Source organism: Equus caballus, chromosome 11 (genome assembly GCF_041296265.1).
Source record: "Equus caballus isolate H_3958 breed thoroughbred chromosome 11, TB-T2T, whole genome shotgun sequence".
NCBI lineage: Eukaryota > Metazoa > Chordata > Mammalia > Perissodactyla > Equidae > Equus > Equus caballus.
The window spans coordinates 43,685,291-43,706,515 of record NC_091694.1 but is presented as its reverse complement, the minus strand read 5'-3'; the positions used below and the strand labels follow the sequence as shown (position 1 = coordinate 43,706,515).

At 37.7% G+C, this 21,225-nt stretch overlaps 1 protein-coding gene and 1 pseudogene across 4 annotated transcripts in view; both read left to right on the top strand.

The window, feature by feature from the left end:
- Window positions 1-21,225, top strand: part of SSH2 (slingshot protein phosphatase 2) — a 241,628-nt gene that overhangs the window by 108,100 nt on the left and 112,303 nt on the right.
- On the top strand, window positions 9,031-9,946 carry LOC111775708 (RNA 3'-terminal phosphate cyclase-like protein pseudogene; annotated as a pseudogene).

The window sequence follows — 21,225 nt, the reverse complement described above, 5'->3', positions numbered from 1 at the left end:
AAGCTTCAAAGGCTGATTCTCTTGTTAAGGGCTAATGTAGCTGGTGACTTTTAAGTTGAAGCCAATGCTAATTTACTGTTCTGAAAATCCTAAGGCCTTTAAGAATTATGCTAAATCTACTCTGCCTGTGCTCTATAAATGGAACAACAAATCCTGGATGACAGCACATCTATTTACAACATGGTTTACTAAATATTTTAAGCCCATTGTTGAGACCTACTACTCAGGAAAAAAGATTCATTTCAAAATATTACTGCTGAGTGACAACGCAGCAACTGGTCCCCCAAGAGCTGTGATGGAGATGTACAATGAGATTAATGTTTTCATGCCTGCTAACACAGCATTCATTCTGCAGCCCATGGATCAAGGGGTAATTTCAAGTTTCAAGTCTTATTATTTAAGAAATACATTTTGTGAGGATATAACTGTGATAGAGAGTGATTCTTCTGATGGATCTGGGCCAACTAAATTGAAAACCTTCTGAAAAGGATTCATTATTCTAGATGCCTTTAAGAACATTTGTTTTGTTTGTTTGTTTTTTTAGGAAGATTAGCCCTGAGCTAACATCTGCTGCCACTCCTCTTTTTGCTGAGGAAGGCTGGCCCTGAGCTAACATCCATGCCCATCTTCCTCTACTTCATATGTGGGATGCCTGCCACAGCATGGCTTGCCAAGCAGTGCCACGTCCACACCCGGGATCCGAACTAGCGAACCCTGGGCCGCTGAAGTGGAACATGTGAACTTAACTGCTGCACCACCAGGCCAGCCCCATAAGAACATTTGTGACGGCATATCTGGTGGCATAGTGGTTAAGTTTGCGTGCTCCACTTCAGCAGCCTGGGGTTCGCAGGTTTGGATCCTGGGTGCAGACCTAACACTGCTTGTCAAGCCATGCTGTGGCAGCATCCCACATAAAATAGAGGAAGATTGGCACAGATGTTAGCTCAGTGACAGTCTTCCTCAAGAAGAAAGAGGAAGATTGACAACAGATGTTAGCTCAGTGCCAATCTTCCTCACACACACATAAAAAGAAGAACATTCGTGATTCATGGAAAGAGGTCAAAATATCAACATTAACAGGAGTTTGGAAGAAGTTGGTTCCAACCCTCATGGATGACTTTGAAGGGTTCAGGACTTCAGTGGAGGAAGTAATTGGAAGTGTAATAGAAATAGCAAGACAACTAGAATTAGGAGTGGAGCCTGAAGATGTGACTGAATTTCCCAGTCTCATGATAAAACTTTAATGGATGAGGAGTTGTTTCTTATGGATGAACAAAGAAAGTGGTTTCTTGAGACAGAATCTACTCCTGGTGAAGACGTTGTGAAGATTGTTGAAATGACGACAAAGGATTTAGAGTATTACATACACTTAGTTGATAAAGCAGCGGTAGGCTTTGAGAGGATTGACTCCAATTTTGAAAGAAGTCTTACTGTGGGTAAAATGCTATCAAACAGCATCTCATGCTCCAGAGAAATCGTTCATAAAAGGAAGAGTCAGTCAGTGTGGCAAAGCTCATTGTCTAATTTTAAGAAATTGCCACAGCCACCCCAGCCTTCAGCAGCCACCACCCTGATCAGTCAGCAGCCATCAACATCGAGGCAGGAGCCTCCACCAGCAGAAAGATGATGACTCATTGCAGGCTCAAATGATGCTTAGCATTTTTAAGCAATAACGTGTTTTTAAATTAAGATATATACTTTCTTTTTTAGACATAATACTGTTGCACACTTAACAGACTACAGTTTAGTGTAAATATAACTTTTATATGCCCTGGGAACCCAAAAAATTTGTGTGACTCACTTTATTGCAATATTCGCTTTATTGCCATGGTCTGGAACTAAACCCACAATATCTCCAAGCTATGCCTGTATAAATACCCAAGAAGTTCAATGAACTCCAAATAAGATGAACTTAAAGAGACCCATACTGCAACACATTGTAATCAAACTTTCAAAGACAAAGAAAGAATCTTGAAAGCAGTAAGAGAGGAGCAAATTGTCACATACAAGAGATCCTCGATAAGATTATCAGCAGATTTCTCCTTGGAAACTTCCGAGGTCAGAAGACGGTGAGGCAATATATTCCAAGTGCTGAAAGAAGAAAACTGCCAACCAAGAATGCTATATCTGGCAAAGCTGCTCTTAAAAACTGAGAGAGAAAACAAGACATTCTAGATAAACAAAAGCTGAGGGAGTTCATGACCACCAGACCTGCCCTGCAAGAAATGCTCAAGGTCTTCTTGCAACGTGAAATGAAAGGACATCAGACAGTAACTTGAAGCTATATGGAGAAATAAAGATCTCAATAAAAGTAAATATGTGGGTAATTATAAAAGCTAGTATTATTGTAACAATGGTTGTAACCCCACTTTTTGTTTTCTATGTAATTTAAGAGGCTAATAAATTTAAAGAATAATTATTAATGTAACAGCTCGTGTTACTGTAACTTTGGTTTGTAACTCCAAATCTTGTTTTCTACATAATTTAAGAGACTAATGCATTTATTTATTTATTTTAGATTTTATTTTTCCTTTTTCTCCCCAAAGCCCCCCAGTACATAGTTGTGTATTCTTAGTTATGGGTCCCTATAGTTGTGGCATGTGGGATGCCACATCAGCATGGCTCAATGAGCAGTGCCATGTCCATGCCCAGGATTTGAACTGGTGAAACCCTGGGCTGCCGAAGCAGAGCGCGCGAACTTAACCGCTTGACCATGGGGCTGGCCCTGAGACTAATGCATTTCAAAGAATTATTAGTTTATGTCTGGGGACACACAATGTGTAAAGGTGGAATATTGTGACATCAACAACTGAAAGGGGTAGAAAGCTGTAAAGGAACAGAGTTTTTGTATGTTATTGAAGCTAAGCTGGTATAAATTAAAATTAGAGTGTTATAACTTTAGGTTGTTAAATGTAATTTCCATGGTAACCACAAAGAAATTAGTTATAGAATATACACAAAAGGAAATGGGAAAGAAATCAACTAAACACAAAAGAAGACAGTAATGCAGGAAATGAGGGACTAAAAAACTATAAGGCATATAGTGAAAAAATAACACAGTGACAAAAGTAAGTCCCTCCTTATCAGTAATTACTTTAAATGTAAATGGATTAAACTCTCCCACAAAAAACCAGAGATTTGGATAAGGGGTAAAAACACACAACCCAACTACAAGAGACTCATTTGAGATCCAAAGACACAAACAGGTTGAAAGTCAAAGGATGTAAAAAGATATCCATTAAAATCGTAACTAAAAGAGAGGAGGGGTGGGTATACTAATGTCAGATAAAATAGACTTCAGCCAAAAAAGGTTACAGGAGACAAAGAAAGATATTATATTTTAACAAAAGATTCAATATAGCAGGAAAATATAGCACTTATAAATATTTTTGCACCTAACAACAGACCATCAAAATGTCTGAAGCAAAAACTGATAGAATTGAAGGGAGAAATAGACAATTGTATAAGAATAGTTGGAGACTTTAATACCACATTCACAAAAATGGATAGACCAATCAGACAAAAGATAAGAAAATAGAAGACATTTAAATAACACAATAAACCAACTGTATGTAACACATATATACAGAACACTACCCAACAACAACAAAATACAAATTCTTCTCAAGTGCACATGGGACATTTTCTAGGATAGCCCATATATTAGGCCAGAAATTAAGTCTCAATAGATTTTAAAAAATGGATCTTGGGCCAGCCCCAGTGGCCTAGTGGTTAAGTTCGATGCACTTCATTTCAGTGGCCTGGGTTTGGTTCCTGGGTGCAGACCTACACCACTCATCTGTCAGTGGCCATGCCACGGCAGCAGCTCACATACAAAAAGAGGAAGATTGGCAGCAGATGTTAGCTTAGGGCAAATCTTCCTCAGCAAAAAAAAAAAAAAAAAAAGTGGATCTCATACAAAGTGTCTTCTCTGACTACAATGGAGTGAAGTTAGAAGGTATTAACAAAAAGAAAACTGAAAATTCACAAAACTGTGGAGATTAAACAGCACACTTTTAAATAACCGGTGCATCAAAGAAGAAATCAGAAGGGAAATTATAAAATACTTAGAGACAAATGAAAACAAAAACACAGCATAACCAAAACTTATGGAAAGCAGCAAAAGCAGTGCTATGGGGGAAATTTATAGCTATAAGTTAAAAAACAGGAAAGATCTAGGGGCTGGCCCCGTGGCTGAGTGGTTAAGTTTTCACGCTCTGCTGTGGCGGCCCAGGGTTTCACTGGTTCGGATCCTGGGTGTGGACATGGCACCGCTCATCAGGCCACATTGAGGTGGTGTCCCACATGCCACAACTAGCAGGACCTGCAACTAAGATATACAACTATGTACCGGGGGGATTTAGGGAGATAAAACAGGGAAAAAACAAAAACAAAAAAAACAGGAAAGATCTCAAATCAACAACCCAACTTTACAACTTAAGTAGCTAGAAAAAAGAGCAAACTAAACTGAAAGCTACCAGAAGGAAGAAAATAATAAAGATTAGAGCACAGACAAATGAAATAGAGAGTAGAAAAGCAATAGAGAATCGATAAAACAAAAAGTTGATTCTTCAAAAAGATCAACAAAATTGACGAACATTTAGCTAGATGGACTAAGGAAAAAAGAAAGACTGAAATTACTAAAATCAGAGGTGAAAGTGGGGACGTTACTACTGATTCTACAGAAATAAAAATGATTATAAGAGAGTTCTATGAACAACTGCACACCAACAAATTGGATAACCTAGATGAAATGGACAAATTCCTAGAAACACAAAATCTTCAAAGCCATCACAAAGAAATAGAAAAATCTAAATAGACATATAACTAATAAGGAGATTGAATCAGTGATCAAAAATCTCCCAGCAGGGGCCAGCCCGGTGGCACATTGGTTAAGTTTGCACATTCCGCTTTGGCGGCCCGGGGTTCGCTGGTTTGGATCCCAGGTGCAGACATGGCACTGCTTGGCATGCCATTCTGTGGCAGGCGTCCCACATATAAAGTAGAGGAAGATGGGCACAGATGTTAGCTCAGGGCCAGTCTTCCTCAGCAAAAAGAGGAGGAGTGGCAGCAGATGTTAGCTCAGGGCTAATCTTCCTAAACAAACAAACAAACAAACAAAAGAATAGAATAGAGAGCCCAGAAGTAAGCCTCACACATGTAGTCAAATGATTTTTGACAAGGCTGCCAAGACCATTCAATGGGAAAAGGACAGTCTTTTCAACAAATGGTGCTAGGAAAACTGATATACACATGCAAAAGAATGAAATTGACCCCTTACCTAACACCATACACAAAAACTAACTCAAGATGGATCAAGGACCTAAATGTAAGACCTAAAACAATAAAACTCTTAGAAGAAAACATAGGACAAAAGCTTTATGACATTGGATTTGGCAATGACTTCTTGGATATGACACCAAAGGCACAGGTAACAAAAGAAAAAACAGATAAAATAGACTTTATGAAAATCAAAAAATTTTGTGCATCGAAAGACGTCATCAACAGAGTAAAAAGGCAACCCACAGAATAGGAGAAAATATTTGTAAATCACATACCTGGTAAGGGATTAATATATCCAGAATATATAGAGAACTTCTAAAACTCAACAACAAAAGAACGACCCCATTCAAAAATGGGCAAAAGACTTGAATGGGCATTTCTCCAAAGAAGATTGAACGGCCAGTAAGCACATGAAAAGTTGCTCAACATCACTAATCATTAGGGAAATGCAAATCAGAACTACAATAAGATACCACCTCACACTCATTAGGATGGCTTCTATCAAAAAAACCCAGAAAACACCAAGTGTTGGTGAGGATGTGGAGAAATAGGAACCCTTGCGCACTGTTGGTTAGAATTTAAAATAGTACAGCTGCTGTGGAAAACAGAATAGTGGGACCTCAAAAAATTAAAAATAGAATCATCATATTATCTAGTAATACCACTTTAAGGTATTAAAATAATTGAAGGCATGGTCTTGAAGAGATATTTGTACACCTATGTTCATAGCAGCATTATTCAATAGCTAGAATGTAGAAGCAACCCAAGTGTCCATCAGTGGATAAATAGATAAGCAAAATGTTGTATATACATGCAATGGACTATTATTCAGCCTTTCAAAGGAAGGAAATTCTGCAATATGCTACAGTAATGATGAACCTTGAGGACATTAAGCTAAGTGAAATAAGCTGGTCACAAAAAGACAAATACTGTATGATTCCACTTACATGAGGTACTTAGAGTAGTAAAAATCATAAAGACAGGGGCCAGCCCTGTGGCCAAGTGGTTCAGTTCACACGCTCTGCTTCAGCGGCCCCGGATTTTGCCTGTTCTGATCCGGGGTCTGGACCGAGCACCACTCAGCAAGCCATGCTGAGGTGGCGTCCCACACAGCAGAGCCAGAAGGACCCACAACTAGAACATACAGCTATGCCCTGCAGGGCTTTGGGGAGAAGAAGAACAACAACAAAAGATTGGCAACGGATGTTAGCTCAGGTGCCAATATTAAAACAAAATAAAAATCCTAAAGACAGAAAGTGTAATGGTGGTTGCCAGGGGCCTGGGAGAGAGGAAACAGGAAGAGTTACTATTTAGTGGGTATAGAGTTTCAGTTTTACAAGGTGAAGGGTTGTGGGGATGGATGGTGCTAACAGTTACATGTATTTAATAAGACTGAACTGTACATTTAGAAATGGTAAGATGGTAAATTTTATGTTATGTGTATTTTACCACAGTAAAAAAAAACATACCTGGGGCTAGCCCAGTGGTGTAGCAGTTAAGTTTGCGCGCTCTGCTTCGGCAGCCTGGGGTTCACTGGTTCAGATCCTGGATACGGACCTAGCACCACTTATCAAGCCATGCTGAGGCAGGTGTCCCACATATGAAGTAGAGGAAGATGGGCACAGATGTTAGCTCAGGGCCAATCTTCCTCTGCAAAAAGAGGGTTGGCGGTGGATGTTAGCTCAGCGCAAATCTTCCTCAAAAAAACCACAACCTATAACTGCTAATTATTTAGTAGTAACAAAATCCTCTTAGCCACATGACTTGTAACTATAGATTCTTATGGACTGCATCCTGGAAATGAGTGAAAATGATATTTTCTTCCAATTGGACTTTTTCTGTTGTTACTAGGGCTGATGTTTAGCAGAAATTCCATATTCCAGAATGAAAAGGTCTGAGGCAAAATTTCTCCATTAGAAGAGAACTGAGATGTAGACAGCTGTGGGGGACTGTGGCCTTTACCCTTTTTCTACTACACAAAGCATTTATACATCCCGTAATTCAGTTGTCTCTGAAACACTGAAAGGTGCGAGAACAAATAATCTCGTATTCAATGCGGTATTTATTTTTTCTGCTGGCAGCAGGGAGAATGGGAAGGGAAATGGTACAATCATAGAAGAGGAAAGAATTCCTTTCAGGGGAATAGAAAAGAGCTGACAGTGAAGAATTTCAGGGAGCAGTTGAGAGGATACCATTCCTCCTCCTGTCCCCTCACCTTGGCAGGCTGGACAGACTACAAGGCAAGGAAAGGTGTGGCGACAGTGGCTCCTGGCACAGAGACCCTCCAGATTAACCAGCAGCTGATTGTGGAAAGAACCATTCATAATGAAACTGAAATTTTCTAAGGAGAAGGGTTAATGATTAGAAGAGTCTCTTTCCATTCTTCCCTTTTGTAAAAGAAACGTAGGTGCCAGGGAATTGTGCTTTTTCAGTGTTCCTGTGTACTATACATTGTCATATTAGGTTGTCCTTGAGTAATACTTTTTCTAAAAACTTTATTGGGGAATAAATGACAAATATAGAATAACATTTTGTAGGTAAACTTTGAGTTCTTAAACAGGAAGATCTAGTGGTTAAAAATATTTGATTATGCCTCCAGCAAAGTAAATAATTCTCAATAGTTAACAAGTATATATGTGTTAACTACTAAAACCAAAAGGGCATCTCCCTATGAGAACTAAATAGATGCTATAAGTTATAAGATGTAATGATTAAATAACTGATAATAATAAAGAATTGGTAATTTTAGCCACAATCCAATATGAGGTTTCTGGTGGGGTTTTTTTTGTTTGTTTGTTTTTTGAGCAAGATTAACCCTGAGCTAACATCGCTGCCAATCCTCCTCTTTTTGCTGAGGAAGACTGGCCCTGAGCTAACATCTGTGCCCGTCTTCCTCTACTTTATATGTGGGATGCCTACCATAGCATGGCTTGCCAAGTGGTGCCATGTGCATACCCGGGATCCGAACCGGCGAACCTCGGGCCGCTGAAGCAGAACGTGTGCCCTTAACTGCTGCGCCACCGGGCTGGCCCCTTCTGTATTTTTTAATTAAAAAAAGAGTCTACTTTAAATAATTGCAAAGTGCTATGCAAATATTCTTTTTTAAGTTAATCCTTTTAAAAAGGCAGTGAATGAATTATTATGAACATTCATTGCTAATTTTATTCACCAAATTAATATAGAACAGCTCTACAAAATTCAGCACAGTTTTAGAGCAGGATTAACAGCCAATTCACTACAACTTTTGTATGAGTGAGTGAAACTATCCTGTGGATATGCCTTTTATTTGGATATATAGGTTATTTTTTTATTTATATATTTTTTTAATTTATGTTTTTATTTATATGTTCTGAATTTTTTTGTTGATGGAAAGAAAAGAAAGTCCTTCATAGAGTGTCTCTCCTGTCCTGGGTATGTGGCTTCAGACTCATTCCCTGGGTTTCCTTGTCAGGGACCTGCAAGAGAGAGCTGAAGCCACAGCCAGCGCTGTCATTTCCAGTGCTCTGCATGTGAATGCAGTGCCTCCGTGGCACCCACATGACACTCCAGGTGTACTTCTTCAGCCATGTGAGCTGCAGCTTCTTAAGTCAGTGTCTGTTCATCCCATCAAGGTCCAAAAGAGCCAGACCAAAGACCACAACCGAGGCTTCAGAAATTTTGAAGCCAACGTCATAAGTCTGGTGGACCAAAGAATTATTGGTTCTCAAATGGAAATAAACCAAATGAGAGTGAGCTTTTCTTATCAACTAGGCTTTTGTATGGACAATTGGAGTGTCCATCACAGGCTCTTACCTGAAAAGCCTTCTTTGCTTGGCTCTTCAAAACCATAGCCCTCTATTGAAATAGTTTGAGATTGATGGTGAATCCTTTGAGCCAAAGAATGTGTGATGGGGCATGCATCCTAGAAGTGGCAAAGTATTTTTCTCATGTCCTGTAAGGAAAGTCTTGAGATCTGTTCAGCTCACAGATTCTAGATAAATAAAAAGTGTTGGAGAAATAGGCTACTCCGTAGGTGTATCACCTTAGATGACGGACTAAATCATGGCACTCTCAAGGAGCACTTTCAACAGTTTTGCACTTTGTTTACAGCAGCCACATGAAAGGGGCCAACCCTGAGAAGTCTCTGGCTTTGGGCTATCACTTTTTGCTAAGACCACCAATAGAATCTCAGTGCTGAACTGGCCTTCAACTCTCAGGGGCAGGGAGCAGCAGTGCTCCAGGGTATCTTGGCAGAAACTGTGCCGAGCTGCAGCTGGAGGAGTCTGTAGCGGCAGATGTGTGTGTTCTTCTAACTGGAACCTAATCCTAGAAGCTGCTCTTGATCCAAAGTCTTACTAGGCCGCCTGTCTTCCCCTGCCTTACCATAGAGTTTTTGAGACATTTGAAGAGCTTTTTCCAAATTATGCTTAAAATGAAAACCAAACCAATGTTGTGAAGAACTCAAGGGCCGAGATAGAGTACTGATGACTTATATTGGCACTGGCTTTACAAATTTAGCAAGACCATCAAGTGGTGTTGTCTCAGGATAAGACCATATCCTACAGAAAAAACAATACAGCCAAGGAAACCCAGGGAATGAGTCTGAAGCCACACATCCAGGACAGGAGAGACCCTCTATGAAGGGCTTTCTTTTCTTTCCATCAACAAAAAAATTCAGAACATATAAATAAAAACATAAATTAAAAAAAAGTAAATAAAAAAATAACCTATATATCCAAATAAAAGGCATATCCACAGGATAGTTGTAGTGAATTGGCTCTAAAACTGTGTTGAATTTTGTAGAGCTGCTCTATATTAATTTGGTGAATAAAATGAGCAATGAAAGTTCATAATAATTCACAGATCTCCCTCTCAGGAAGGACTTTATCATTTTTCACACTCTTGTTTCTCTCTCTATGCTGTCAGCTCCCATGCATTTCTCGTTTCTGCATTCACAAGGTACGGCTAAGCCCTGGCAACCAATAGGCTTGTGTTACCTAATTGTTAAATTACTGAGTAAATGAGTGAAAATGTATGAATTGAAACCAGGGAAGCTTTATAGCAATAGGCATCTTAGAGCTTTAAGAGTAATTCATGACTGGAGGATTAACTTTTTATAGTGCCTGTTACAGTCTCCCAAAATGATTTTCCCAATTGAATAAAAGGTGTAATTAACTTCATTTTTTAAAAAAATAGCGTACAAATAAGAACCAAAGATTTGCCCATCCTTCTTCCAAACTTCTCTGCCCTCCCACTCCCACCCCCAAAATTAGAATCTCATCTTTCTCCAGGAAATAGTCAGGTAACTTTAAGAAATTAATAAAGTTAATATGCTTTCCTTCATGTCCACTACAAGTTATTTGTTTTGGATGAAAGGATAAGAGGCTATTAGGAAAGGTTTATTCTGAACACTTAATTCAGAACTGCTGAATTCAGTGTAAGGTTGGGTTTTTTTCTTCTCTTGATATTTTTATGCTTATGGGTTTAAATAGTATAAACTGTAGGAACTCCTGATACCCATGATTTTTCTTTTCTTTTTTTTTTTTTAAAGATTTTACTTTTTCCTTTTTCTCCCCAAAGCCCCCCAGTACATAGTTGTATATTCTTCGTTGTGGGTCCTTCTAGTTGTGGCATGTGGGACACTGCCTCAGCGTGGTCTGATGAGCAGTGCCATGTCCGCGCCCAGGATTCGAACCAACGAAACACTGGGCCGCCTGCAGCGGAGCGCGCGAACTTAACCACTCGGCCACGGGGCCAGCCCCCACATGATTTTTCTTACCCTGAAACGTATACATACGTGTCTGTGTACACACAGCATATACACACACACACAAGTATATATATCAGGGTGAGAAAAATATATATGTATTTATATGTATGTGTGTTTCACCTGTCTGTGTTTATATTTTAAAAGGAAGTAGACACTATAGAAAGATTTCTTATTATAACCCAAATGAACAAAAGATTTTCCAGATAAAAGTGAAAACTTATCCCAGAGCAACATCTGTTCTTCAAATTGTGATTAAACAGGGAATGTCTATAAATTACAGGCATACAAATATCATATCTGTGTAATGGCAGGGGATTGGACCACATTATTGTTTTTCCTGTCTTTAGCCTTCCTGTCTAGTTAGATAAGATTCCAAGTCTACAGTGTTAATTTTCCTTTGAGGTATACAAAAGGGGTCATCAAGGGAAACCTGAACATCCAGCAGTGTAATAGAGGGAAAGAGCAATGAACTAAGAGTAAAGAAGACCTAGTTTTAGTTCTGTCTTACCTCTTATTATGCTATGCCTCAATTTCCCCATCTGTAAAATGAGGGTAACATCTGCCCATCTATCCTATATGATTGTTGAAAAAGCAAATAAAATAGTTTCTAGGAAAGCTTTAACAAATATTAAGCACAAAATATTACAGCAAGATGTGGAGTGATGGTACTTTCACAAGTATTTGTCTAAATTCTTTTCCGTTTTAATTTCACAAACTCATAGCCTAATTTCTCTAACTCTGTGTTATGACTGACACCCTTTACATCATATGGTATTAAGATCATTTACTCAACAAAAACAAGAAGAGAAATCATCAGACTTTCAGATACCAGTAAAGTTCCTACTTAGTACAAATCTTGTATTGAATTAGAAGTGAGAGCTTCCCATCTCTGGGTCTGTAGGTCAAATCTGATTCAACCTGGATGACTAGCTAAGTCACAGCCATTGGGTGCCATTTGGAAAACCCTGTTTAAAGGTACTGATCATCTTGCTTCATTCATTCAATGAATATTTATTAAGCAAAGACTCATCTACTTGCTTCTCTGACTCACTGCTATTCCACCCTCCTGAGGCAGAAAGAATATATTAATAAACATAACTGGCAGACTGTTCTGGTGTTAATTATTCACTGGGAATTTCCCCAAGCCAAGCAGTTATTTGGAGAGAGAAGAAAGGACCTGTTACTGATTACCTAAGCTAGCCCTAAAACAGCTGTTCTGCTGAAGCACCAAAGAAAGTTCAGGAAATTTAGAAACTGTTTAAAATATATAATTGGTTATGAGCCACCTTTGCTTACAACAATCCCTACTCTTCAGTGGAAAATTTCTCACCTCATGGCTCTAATAGAACTCACTGCTTCCCTTTCACAGCACTTCTAACACTATTGTTACTCATTACTTGTCTGTTCTTGCCACTTACAACTGAGTGAGGGCAGAGACATCTCTATCTTGTTGATGATTGCTTCCTTGAATTCTGGCACTTAGAAGGTACCTAATAACTTTCCCTAGAAGGAATGAATAAAGAACTATACTTTTCGTCATTTTCAGGCTGGGGAAAAGATATGTAGCCTCTTTGAGCCCATTTCCTCAACTCTATAATAGAAAAAGAATATTTTACAATTTTTCTTAAGGATTTGAGATATAAAGGTTAAGTGCCTATCACAGTAATAGGTACTCAACAAGTAGTAACTGTTATTATGACTGTTATTACTTGTTATCATTATAAACTGAGTTCTTCTAAAACTAGGATCATAATTTTGTGTCCATAATAAATAAATTAATTCCCACAGTATGTATTTCAGAAACTTTCAGAATCACTGCAGCCTGGTTCTTCATCCAAAAAAAGGGACAATTAATACTAAGGTTAAAGCCCTTTTCAAATTCATTAAAATATACCTGATAGGCCAATGTGTTTTTGTTTTTGTTTTTTAACACATTTTTTTTTTCCCAAGGAAGATTAGCCCTGAGCTAACATCCGCTGCCAATCCTCCTCTTTTTGCTGAGGAAGACTGGCTCTGAGTTAACATCTGTGCCCATCTTCATCTATTTTATATGTGGGATGCCTGCCACAGCATGGCTTGACAAGTGGTGTATAGGTCCAGGATCTGCACCGGCGAACCCTGGGCTGCCGAAGAGGAGATTGTGAACTTAACCCACTCTGCCACGGGGCCTTGTTTTGTTTTGCCTAACTACCCCTCTTCTTAAGAGGGGAACATGTAATCAGTGAAATCACTTTTAATATTCAAGTGAGTTAAATGGTGATTGTCTTAGGTAGGTTGGTATATGAATTCTACAGAATACCAAATAACTCTCAATTTTAAGAAAACCAAACTTCAGCTTTTCTATTAGAAAGATGATCTACAACATATATACATTACACACACATTCTCTCACATGTATATTGCTGCCGCATCTTTAGCCACATAAAATATTTACGACTGATATCCTCTAGAAAAGGAAAATATAGGCCATGTAGAAGATAGGAAAGGCGTATTTGGGAAGATTGCAAATAATTACATATAAAAATATTATGCCAATAGGAAGTTCATGTGTGTTGCTATTTTTAAGTTGGAGATTTTATCTGTGATTGAAAAAGAGGAAATGGTTGTTGTTTTTTTAAAAAATAGCTTTTTGGCTAGAAGTTACATATGAAATTCCAAGTTCCTTAACTGTGATAAGGTAAATATTCAGGAGCTCAGTTTTAAGAGTACCAAATTCTACCATGTAAAAGCTCATTAACTGGGTTCTTCCCTCCCCCAGGAGTTGGTTGGTTGGTTTGTTTTTTCTATACTATAGTTTATTTTAGGATGTATTAAACTTTAAATTCGTATAGCATGCAGGTACTGATGACCTGTGGGAATCTGGGAATTGACCTGGAATTGAGAAGGTCAGGATTACTTAACAGCATGACAGTAATAATGTAAACTAAGAGATTGGTTGAGATTGCCAAGGGAGAGGGTTAGCTATTACTCTAACACACTTCTCTCTGCGCATCTGCTTTGAGGCAGGCAAAAAAAAAAAAGAAAAAAAGGCAGAAAATGAGCCTATGCAGATCTCTTCATATGTCAAGAATGAGAAATTAAATAAGCCTTAAAATACACACACACACACAATTACAATTCTCTGTCACTCTAGAAATTTCTGGAAAATGACTGATGAGCGAACTTGATATGGATCTTTTAAGTTCATTTCGGAAGGTTTTGAAGCTGCAAAATATTCAAATGGTCTTATTGGCATCTACACCTTTGGTGAAGATATTTCTGTTTCATGGTGTTTAGACTCTTTAAATATTGTATCCTTTAAGTTAAAAATGCTTGCAGATCAAGATCAATTATTGTGACATGTCCTACTTTGTCATTGGGTTAAATATACATTTTATCTTTCTCTACCGGTTTGTCTCCCTCATCTTGTAAACGTGATCAGGTTTTTATAAGACTAAAAAAGAAATAAAAATATTTTAAAGTACCATTTCATACCCCTGCTTTCACCTCAAACTACTATTTTGATTGATTGATTGATTGATTTTTTTTTTTTTTAAGGAAGATTAGCCGTGAGCTAACTACTGCCAATCCTCCTCTTTTTGCTGAGGAAGACTGGCCCTGAGCTAACATCCATGCCCATCTTCCTCTACTTTATACGTGGGATGCCTACCACAGCATGGCTTTTGCCAAGTGGTGCCATGTCTGCACCCAGGATCCGAACCATAAACCCCGGGCCGCTGAGAAGCGGAACGTGTGGACTTAACCACTGCGCCACCAGGCCGGCCCTCTATTTTGATTTCTTGAAAGGAATGTTTGATGCCTCCTTTGTCAACTTCCATGCACTCCCATGAAATCTGACTTTTGCCCCCTCCACCACTCAAACTCTGCTCTTGTTAAGATTGCCAGTGAATGCTTTTTGGTTCCATCTTAAATGAAGCTATTGACCATTTTCCTGTGCAGTGTTCACCTCCTTTGGCTTTCTCACCATCCTTCTTTGCTGGTTGTCCTTAGACTCTCTGCCCAGAGCCTCCCAATTGTTTTCACCAGCAGTTCTTCCCGTTACATCTCTTAAAAGTTAACTTTTCCCAGGAAGCCATCCTTGCCTCTTTTACTTTACAGTGTAAACGGAAATTTTCAGTCTTTTGGGGAACATGGAGTCGTTTGAAAAGCTGGTTAAAAGGTCAGACTATTTTATCAGAAAAATGTGTGCATACAACTTAATTTTGCATATAATTTCAAGAGTGCTGATGGCTTCCCATTCTCTGGTCTATGTATTGTCCCCTGGTGGCCTCATCTACCTCATTCTTCTTGCCTGTGTGCCAAGAATTTTCAAATCTGTATATCCACTTCAGATCTCTTTTTGAACTTTAAACCCTTGTTTCTAACTGCCTACAAATCTTGTATGTTCTATGATTGTCTTTATTAAATTTATTTCTCTTCCAAAGTTTCTTCCTTTCCTTATTAATGACCTCACCATTCACTTAGTAGTTTAAGCTAGAAACTTCATATTCATCCCTGACTCTTCCCCCAACATTCAGTCAGTTCCTAAGCCTGTCACTTCTGTCTCCTGAACCTCTTACTGATGAAAGAACAAACAAAAGGTCATAGACTGAAACAGGGAATTAGTACAGACAAAATCATTTTAAATTAGTGAAAATAACTTCTTGAACAAACATCCAAGAAGGAATAGTAAGCATCAGGTTTAAGGTGGATTTAGACAGACTGATCCTTTTATTCTGTGGTGATACTACAGGCTTTATCATCTGGGTATTCTCTACCGTTTGGCAAAACCTATTTTAATCAAATTTGAAAAGCTTGCATGATGTAATATAGAGGGGTTTTTAGTGGCAGGATTTATGTTAATAGCTTTATAAACGACTTTAATTCCGTATTTATAGATTCATTAAGGGCAGAAGGGATTACATAACACACACATATATGTTTTTATCTCAGACTTTCCCCTTTCTATTCAATATCTCTGCCTCAGCCTTAGTCTAAGACCTCTTCTTGCTTGAATTATTGCCTCCTAACATGATCTCCCTGAGTCTAACTGATACTCGTACCAATACATCCTCCACCTACCCTCAGACATGACTCAGATTTATTCGTGTCACTTTCCAACTTAAAGTCTCCCATTATTCTCCATTGCCTAAAGAATGGTCTAGTCTTTGGTGTGACATTTTAAAAACTTTAAAAACTGGCCTCAGTCCAACTTTCCAGCCTTACTTTCTGCCACTCAACCTTGTACCCTTTATTCAGGCCTTAAAGAACTACCTGCCCTTCCCTAAGTGTGCCTTTTATCCTCTCAGAGTTAACTTATATATGCCTTCAAGCACCAAATTAATGCTTTATATTCATTATCTCCTTTAATCATTATAACAGCCCCAGGGAATTGTTATTGCTCATTTTACAGATGAGGAAGATGAGACACAAAGAGATTAGTGACTTGCCCAAATCATGCAGCACAGAACTCAAATTCAAACTCAATATATTCTTGACTCTAAAGCCTTTCTTACCCTCTTCTGGAATGTCCTTTCCATCCTTTTTCTGTCTGGTAACATTCCATTCATCCTTTAAAGCCTATCACATATGCCCTCCCATGGAGAGTTTTCTTTTTTCACTCATTTACCCTGTAAACTTTTATTGAGCGCTTTTTCAGTTTTGGTTAAGAAACCGGATTTTAGAATTAGATGAGATGTTGGATTGTCCTGGTTTTCTGATCCTCTGATTTCTAGTTTTTCTTGTATAATCCACACCCATCATGCATGCATTGTCTTTAATTTCCTGTTTTGATCTCTTTAGAGTGAAAATTTATAGACAGTTGTGAGGAGAATTGTATACAGAATCCTTCTAAAAATTTAAACTTTCCTTCAGTCTTTTACAGTCCTCTTAGCCACACCTAATTCAACAGCAATTTTAAAAATAACTATCCTTTATTTAGGTTTTCAAAAGCATTTGAGTTCATTTTTATAGAAATAACTTTTTATTTTTATACTCATATATGTACAATTGGCTTACATAATGTCTAATTAAATTTTATAATTATGATAAGTGCAGTGGGCATCAACAATTGTTAAACACACAGATTCTTGATAAGCATACAACTTTTAAAAGCAGAAGTGAATGGGCGTGCTTGAGAGGAGTAACCTGTTGTACGGGACTGTCTCTGCTATGATGACAGTATGCTTTACAGAGAGAGTGGAGACTGTCAGTTAATCCAGCAAATCCTTTAAAAGTGGAAGCTGGTTAGCAATTCTCATAGATGATGAAATGAGATATAAGTTATTTACATAGTTTGCCATAATGCTTAGCACATAGTACATGCTCAGGAAATGTTATTTACTATTACTAGTGACCATTATAACTTTTTTAGAAGGGTTTTTGAATAAAGCATTAACCAAACAGCTTTGGGTGGTGATGAGAGGGGGAGAGGAACAGGCTTTTCAAGTTGAGGACATCTGCAAATGCAGACCAGTAAACAAGCACACCACTCAGGAAGAACACTGAGTAGTTTGGTGGGCTGAGGACCATTTTTTCATGTAGCTCATCTGTCTCCCATGCTTTACTGTGAGCTGTTTAGTGTATAATTATATATTCGCATACTTTGAATACCTACTATTAACACAGTGCCTGGCAGTGTTGGCATTCACTATTTTGATATGCTTCTGTTTACTCATCTGTAAAACATGAATAATAAGTATAGCATATGTCCAAACATGAATTAATATTTGGAAGAGACTTTGAAAGCCCTGTTCTGAAGGTTCAGTATAAGAAATTTAATATTTTATTTTCTTGTGTTCCTTTTTTATTATTTTTCTCTAGATTCTTAGTACTTATCGTTATGCCCATGTAAAAGTATAAGCAACAGTTCTTTTGTAGTTAATGCTTTAGTTTGGCTGACTAAAGCTCTCTTTCCTCTGAGATTAAAAAAAGGGATCCTTAGGAGAAAACATGGCTCCTCCTTATGTGTTTTGGATGCAGAGCAAAATTTGAACTCCTTCAGAGATGTGAACTTAATGTTTGATCAAACACATCTGTTGTTCAAGCAGCATCACCCAATATAGTCCAATATCAGTATGGCCCTTTGGAGATGGGTGGCTGTGGAGGATTAAGATGCCTCTAAAAAGAGATTGCATCTTTAAAGAAGATTAATCTTATAGCCCACATAGGCAGGTATTTGTGTGCTTTTGTTCTTTTTTTAGTGATGGGATTTTAAAAATTTATTTATTTATTTTTTGGTGTGGAAGATTGGCCCTTAGCTAACATCTGTTGCCAGTCTTCCTCTTTTTGCTTGAGGAAGATTGCCACTGAGCTAACACCTGTGCCAATCTTCCTCTATTTTGTATGTGAGATTCCACGACAAGCGTGGCTTGACGAGTGTTGCATAGGTCCACACACAGAATCTGAACCTGTGAACTCCCAGCCTCTGAAGCAGAGTGTGCAAACTTAACCACTACACCACCAGGTGGCCCCAGGATTTGGCGGTTTTTTAAATTGTTTTAAATGTGTATTTAGGTGTCACTTTGGATTACATTCAACTACAAAGAGTTTCAGAATGGAGGGTAGAAGAGCTTTGTTTTTGTCACAGTTTAGTTGGCTGTTTAATCATTCACCTCTGTTCCAGTAATACCTAGAATAAATTACTCCTGGTAATAATGTAAGGAGAAAATAACTTTCTTTAATTGTAGTTCATTCAGTGTTAGCTAAATCTGTCACCAGGCTCTCCTACTCATAGCCCAAACTTATTTTTTATTACATGAAAATGACTATAATTATAACTGATTTTAGGCAATCAATAAATTTAACTAAGGACTTTATTTTTAACAATCATTTATTATGTCTTCCTATTTGCTCGATTTTTAGAAATCAGTTTGGGCATATTTTTAAATTCAATTTTAATCTAAATGATTAATTTAATCTAATTTTAATAAGTAAATAATTTTTCTTTAAAAATTTCTGTTAAGAATTGTGTTGAGGCAGTAATATCTTTCATTTCTCAACATGGAATTGCTGTTTTTATCTCAACACAGTCCTTTTCCTTGAAGACCTTCATTTTGAAAGGCAGTTGGCTATCTTTGAAACAGTCCACATTCAAGCTTAGTTTTCTTTGAATCTGTTACTTTACCTATAAAATTATGAAAACATCAGTCTCAAGGAGTAATTACTATTAAATTAGACCACTTAAGGTGAAGTACTTTACAAATAAATAATAAATAATGTAGTAATTTTAAATGCTGGTAATGTAGTGATTTTAAAATGCCACTAAAACAAAAAGACTTATAGTCTGTTGTTCTCAGTTGTGTGGAAAGAGCACTGGTATTGGAGTTAAAAACCTTATGTTTGTACTGGTTGCATGACCTTGGACAAATACATTCATTATTTGAGATTTAGTTTCCTTTTCCTTAAAAAAAAATTTAGCATGCTTACTGTGAGGCATAAATAACATACAAATATAAAAATACCTCAATTAGTAGGCAAAGTGCTATTGCATAAATGTTATATCACAGTGGTATTTTATTAATAGTGAATGTCTTTTGTTCTTCTCATGGTCAGCTTGTAGCAGAGCATTTTCCTGAGATAACAGAAGTTAATTTAGAAGGTTTGTGAGGGGGACTATAAAAATCTTTTTACAACTTTCAAAAGTATTTCTCTTCTAATTATTTAATATACTCATTTTGTTAGGGTTGCTTATCAACCATAAATAGTTTTCCTTAATAGTTTAAGCTTTGGGCTTAAATTGTGATGAGAAGTGGATTATAAACAAATGACTTCATAAACTCTCCAGAAAGGGATGGAAAAGTCAAAGCTGAAATAACTACAGGAAGTGACTATGTGAAGATAAATCATAAGGAACTGATACTTGTTAGATACCATAAAGCAAGAACTTAAACAGTAATTAGATTATCAAACCTAATTATTGTTTTCTGTGAGTATGTTAGGTCCTTAAGTGTCTGAAACCAATTAATATCCTTCCTCACTAGTATTTTTAGACAAAAATATGAATTAGAGGTTTTTGTTTTGTTTTTCCAACATTTTATCATAAAAAAGTAAACATGCAGACAAGTTGAAAGAATTGTACAGTAAACACCCAAATACATACTCTTCTTGGATTCACAATGAATCAAAGTATTGGTTCCAGGGCCATCCCCACGGCCGAGTGGTTAAGTTCTCGCTCCGCTTCGGTGGCCCAGGGTTTCACGATTGGAATCCTGACCACGGACATGGCGCTGCTCATCAGGCCATGCTGAGGCGGCGTCCCACATGACACAACTGGAAGGACCTACAACTGAAAAAAATACACAACTATGTACCAGGGGGCTTTGGGGAGAAAAAGGAAAAATTAAAAATCTTAAAAAAAAAAGTATTGGTTCCAAGGTGTATTGGCTGTGCCACGTATCTACTTATCTATCCATCCCTGGACTAGAACTTTTAAAGCAGGAAACTTTTTTTTTTTTAAGATTTTATTTTTTCCTTTTTCTCCCCAAAGCTCCCCGGTACATAGTTGTGCATTTTTAGTTGTGGGTCCTTCTAGTTCTGGCATGTGGGACGCCGCCTCAGCATGGCCTGATGAGTGGTGCCACATCCGTGCCCAGGATCCCAACCAGAGAAACCCTGGGCCACCAAAGCGGAGTGCGCAAACTTAACCACTCGGCCACGGGCCAACCCCCAAAGGAAATTCTTTTTTTAACTCTTTTCTATGTATTTTATATAGCAATCTTAAGAAATAAAAAAAAAAGTTCAATGCTTTACAAGATCTAATTCTTGGAATGAATTTTCCATTAAAGAAAAATATGCCATATTCATAATATAAAAACGTGAATAGAAAGATGAACACCACGTTCAGGAGAGTATGTACATGTATGGGGTCGGGGGAGGGGTCATAGAGAAGTTGACAGAGGACTTCAACTGCCTAGTTTTGTTTCTTAAAATCTGAAGAGTAAAATGTTAGAATGTGATAGTGCTATCTATGAGTATCTGTTATGCTCACTGTTCTTTGTTATATGTTTGAAATATTTCACAATTAAATAAAGATTTGCTACTTAGTTTCCTTTTCTTGTGGCAAAGTATTTTTTACTTCACTTAAGATCTATTGTCCAGTTGGCCATCCAGCTGAGGTGGATTGAATAGAATCTGACAACACTGTATCTTTTCTCCATTAGTTGGTGTACTAGCTGAAGAATGATACAAAGTGCCCCCTTTCTGCTAAAGATTGG